The sequence below is a fragment of the Pteropus medius genome, unplaced genomic scaffold (genome assembly GCF_902729225.1).
Source record: "Pteropus medius unplaced genomic scaffold, Ma_sr-lr_union100, whole genome shotgun sequence".
In the NCBI taxonomy this organism is placed as follows: Eukaryota; Metazoa; Chordata; class Mammalia; order Chiroptera; family Pteropodidae; genus Pteropus; species Pteropus medius.
In genome coordinates, this window is record NW_024351073.1 from 18,642,137 (window position 1) to 18,647,865 (window position 5,729).

The window sequence follows — 5,729 nt, forward strand, 5'->3', positions numbered from 1 at the left end:
GCTTTATCATCTACCACTTCAAACTATAAGACTGAAGTTTTCCGTTATCACAGCTGGTGAACTGTGAAGTTCTCCTAGGCTAAAAAATCCATAAACCCACAATTGTTACTTAATGAAATAGGTATCTTTCAGGTATAAATTCTTTTCAAGTTTCTCCTCACTTTGGTCATGCTCTATTGCTTTTAAATTGCTGTTTTGAATATTATTTGTTTTATCATTATTATCTGATGGTTGAACTCCTAGACCCCTTTATGTCATTATTGCAAATTCTGCCTTAAAAAAAATTCTCGAGCCACTTCTTTTAAAGAAATGATAATTAAGTATTTTATGAAATCATGGATTTTAATCTGAAGAATACCTAGGTTGATTCAAGATTTTCACAATTTTCACAGGGTTCAAATTTACCCAGACATAGGGTTAAAATGCTTTTCTAGTAGATGAAATTTCTCAACTTGTTTTTTTGTATATTAATGGCAAAAATACTTCCAATGACTAGATTTAAATATATCTTAGAGTAAGAGAAATATTTTAATAACATTAAAAACTTTAAATTTATCTGAATTTGATAAAGTCCTTTCCTGTATAGCAAAGAAAAGTATAAATACCTCAGGATATTAAAAATGTAACAAGAATTGGGCATGATAAAATCCCAATTATGTAAAATTATATATCCGATTATACATCACTCCATGATCCCTTATCTGAAATTATTACTGGGACCAGATGTGTTTCAAAATTCTGCAGGTTTTAGATTTTGGAAAGATAATATCATGTTATTTAACACAGGAGTGCTTGGGGCCACACACCATAATCAAACACTATTTCAGCTGTGAAATGTATACATATTACATTAATGAAATGAATGATAAATATTTATAAGTTCATGTAAGGACTTAATCAGGATTCGTCACTAAAACTACAGGGTTGTATAGGTTCAGATAAGTTTTTACCTTTCTCATACTTTTAATTATTTTTTAATGTTTTTACAATCAGATGTATTATTTAGAGGATCTTAAAAATAGTTTTGAGTCCTAAAAAATTTTATATTGTCATTATGACCTCTATTAAAAATATTTTGTATTTAGAGTTCACCATTTTAAAATTTAATTGCATACTATTTAGATAAGAGGTCGAGGTGATATAGCAACAGATCATTGCCTTGTCAAGGTCTTGCTTTAATGAATGAATAATGGTGGTTGATTCATGACTTACACATCAAAGCAGCAGGTGAGCAAGGCTGGCATGCTCCATTTGCTGGTATATAGAACAATTATTGTATGAAAAGGTAGATGCTACTGATGTGCTTGTAAGAGATTTGCCTCTTGAATGTCTTTCAGCCTGGTTCATTCTATCCTTTTGCTAGTTGCATCCATTTTCCCACGCACAATACAAAGGTGAAGTTTCTTTATTCTTTACCTGACTTTAAATAACAAATTAATTCTTCGTAGATAAGATTTGCCAGTGCCTACTAACTAGCACACATTTCCTCATTTCCTCGTTCCTATAGAGTTTTTCTAAGAAATGATGTTTTAATTTTCCCTTCCTTCTTCCATTTGCTATTCCAGTAAATTCCTCAGCCCCTTTGGACTTGATTCTCATTCTTCTTTATTCCCTGAATGATTCATCTATATTCTTTTGAAGCTGGTAGAGGCCTTACACATGAAAGAAATAGGCAGGGTTAGGAAAGGGACAAAAGAATGAGAGCACAGACTTGTATGTCAGGAGTTTCTGATGCAGAAGAGGAGGCGCGTGGATATCTTCCTAGGAGTTGTCTCCAAATCATATTCTATCTAGACATGTAAAAAAGTAAACCCATATATAGCCTTGGTATTCTGTTTGTTTTTGATATACGGTTAATATTATGGAAATGAAGTTTAAGAATTTATGGAAAATATATTATTTCCTGCTCTGCTTGCTAAGTAGCCACTTCTAGGGAAATAGAAGAATATGACTTTCCTTTTAGAAGCTTAGTAGCTTTGTTAGATGTTAAACGTAAGATGTTTTATCTCAGAAATCAATGTGGATTTCTAGGATCGTATCTCTATTGCTGCATTACTGATAGTAACATTTTTTATACTCACACATGTGTGCTATTTTCTGGAAAACAGAATTTTCAACACTAAGATGAGAATTAGAATATCACATGCTTTAATTTTGCCATGTATAGAAAATTAGTGGAAACAAAATCTGTCATTTCCAGCTAGCCTAACGATTTTTTAACAAATAATCTTGAAGAAATAAGAGATTGTTGACACAGGTGCTTTGAGTCAAGCCTTGAGTTAGTCATTTGGTTATATAATGAAGATATGATAATTACCCAATATTTTATATTTTATAAAATTTAAATTAAATGTATATATCTACTAATTGCATATCTTATCATAGAGTTGAGTTTCTTTCTAAGACTGTTTACCAAGCAAGATTAGAAGGTTTCTTTGTAATAGTAAAAGGTCTGCTTCAATGGATTATTGATTTGTAATCTTGAAGCTAAAATAATAGTTTATCAGAGCCAAGAATAGTCTCTTCAATAGATGGTATTGGGAAAACTGAACAGCCACATGCAAAATAATTAAACTGGACCATCATCTTGCACCATAATAAAAATCAACTCAAAATAATTAAAGAGTATAAGACCTCATACCATAAACTTCTGAAGAAAACATAATGAGTAAACTCCTTGACATCAGAACTGACAATGATTTTTTGGATTTGATACCAAAAGAGAAGGCAACATAAACAAAAGTAAACAAGTGGGACTAAATCAAGCTAAAAATTTTCTGCACAGCAAAGGAAACCATCAACAAACTGTAAAGGCAGCTTACAGAATGGAAGTAAATATTTGCAAATCATATATCTGATAGAGTTAATATCCAAAGTATATAAAGAACTCATACAGCTCAATAGCAAAAAACAAACAATCTGACACAAAAAGGTGCAGAGGAACTGAATAGATATAGGTCTAAAGAAGACACCAAGTGGCCAAAAGATACATGAAAAGGAACTCAATATCACTAATCATCAGGGAAATACAAAGCAAGACCACAATGAGATGTCACCTCATACCTGTTGGAATGGCTGTCATCCAAAAAACAAGAGACAAGTATTGATGAGGATGTGGAGTAAAGAGAACCACGAGGCACTGTTGTGGGATGTAACTAGGTGCAACCACTGTGGAAAACAGGAAGTTTCTTAAAAGTAACAATAGAACTATCATGTGGCTGAGCATTTCCACTTCTGGGTAGGTATTCAAAGTAAATGAAACCAGGAAATGAAAGAAATATCTGCACACTCATGTTCATTGCAGCATAATTTACAATAGCCAAGATATGGAAATGACCTAAGTGTCCATCAATAGATAAAAGAAGACATGGTATGTGTGTGTATGTGTGTGTATATGTATACGTATCTATATAGTAGAATATTATTCAGTCATGAGAAAGAAGAAAATTCTAAGACAAATATTTCAACTCTGGGGAGACAAATGTGAGATTCTACATTGCTTTTAAAGTTAATCTGTTGCAGAGACATTATATATACATATATAATATCACTGTAGTATATATACACATACACACACACACACATACACACATATATATATATATTTATAGTGGAATATTATTCAGCCATGAGAAAGAAGAAAATCCTGCCATTTGTGACAACATAGGTGTACCTTGGGGACATTATGCTAAATGAAATAATCCAGACAGAAAGATAAATACTGTATAGCGTCATTTATATGTGGTATCTAAAAAAAAATAATCAAACTCATAGAAACAGAGTAACAAAGTAGTTGCTAGGGGTTGGGGTGGGAGAGGTTGATACAAGGGTCCAAACTTTCCATTATAAGATGGAAGCTACAGATGAAGATCTACTGTAAAATGTGATGACTACAGTTATAATACTGTATTATAGAACTGAAATTTACTAATAGAGTAGAACTTGAACATTCTCACCAAAATAACAAAGTGATGAATGTGTTAACTAACTAGATGTTGAGAATCTTTTCCCAATATATATGTGTATAGCAAATCGCCATGATGTACATTTTAAATATCTTATGATTTTGTCAATTATACACCAGTAAAACTAAAAAATAAAGTGGATAAAAGAAACAAAAATATTCGTTGTAAAAATTTATGTTCACTCAAATTTATAGGCTTCCGTGATCGTTTTTTTTTAAATTCACTAAGGGTGGGTTGTAATTGGTCACTAATTGTAATGTTCTAATTATCTTAACTAGTTAACAAAGACTATGCATATCTTTATAAAATTAAAATGTCACTGTAACAGATTAACTTTAAAACCCATGTGGAGTCTCACATTTGTCTCCCTGGAGCTTAAATACCTGTCTTAGAGGATTCTAGGTACTGTCTGGCTCATCTCATTCACTGACATTTAAATATGATTTTTCCTATCACCTGATAAATGTGTGTTTTTGGAAAGAATATGCATTTTTTTCCTACTCATTTCATATAATATTCACTAATTCTTATAATAACGGCTTGAATTTAGGAGAGGTAAGCAATGTAGTTACAAAGATAATGCAATCTGTTCCCATAAAAATCTGCATAGCTGAGAGGAATCCTTTCAGAGCACTAATAATTATTTTTCATAGTAGGGTAATGGGCAGGAGTGGTTAGTTAACTAGATTCAATGGTCCAGTGTCATTTGTTTGCTTCGTTGGAATTGCCTAAATTCTAGGTAACATTTTGTAGCAATTTTGTTAGAGTATAAATTTCAAAAGCTACCAATCTGATTCCCATTCAAATATATAGAAAACATGTGTCAGATTGTAATTGAATTCGTTAGTGAAGAAATTGTCAAGTAAAGCCGATTCAGAGGAAAATTTGTCCGCACAGATTATGACTCATCACTAGAATAAATAATGCTGGAATAAGATTGGTAGGTGAGATACGAAACTGGTTAATGTCCCAATGAGCAATATAAACTATAACTGTTATCGTTATAGTTTTTTTTACCTTTCAGGTAAAAATTATTTGCATCTCTAGCAGCCAAAATGATTTATAACATTAATCTTCTACAAGTCTATTTTTATGTAGTCTTGGCCTGATCAATAATAATCAATAAATCAATCAATGGTACTCTAGATGATTAGGTAATAAATACTTCATTGGGCCTATTAGACAATGCAGCACATCAATTTTAAACCTATTTTTATTTCAGATAATATTTTATTAACAATTATGTTTTCTTATAAACTATAACCCCCCTTTTATTCTCTTAAAATTTTTTTAGAAGCAAAATTCCAAACTCTGAGTTTCTGTAGTGTAGATGTGGATTGATATGTGTAATTGTCCATAAGGTATTTGAAATAACCTTTAAAAAATATTGCCATGTTCTTTTATTTTGGACTTATTTAGTTTACATTAGCAACAGGTAGAGTTATAGGTAATTGCTGAAATTTAGTTAAGTTTTGTACTTTGCAATTTGAATAGTTTTAAGATGCAGGGATATGTTCCTGGGGCCTAGATTACAATTTCAGAGATGGTAAAGTTTAAAGAAAGCTCTATCGATCTGAAGATGGGTTGTATTCTTGGAATCATGCCAAAAAGATAGAATACCTAGGTTGGAAACAATACAGGTAAAGGAACAATAGCGTTATACTTCCGCTATAGGTGTCTATGTTTCTATCCATTTCTTCAGTATGTAAACTTGGAGAAAGATGATGAAATCTAACAACTTCATAGTGCATGCATTGGTATTAT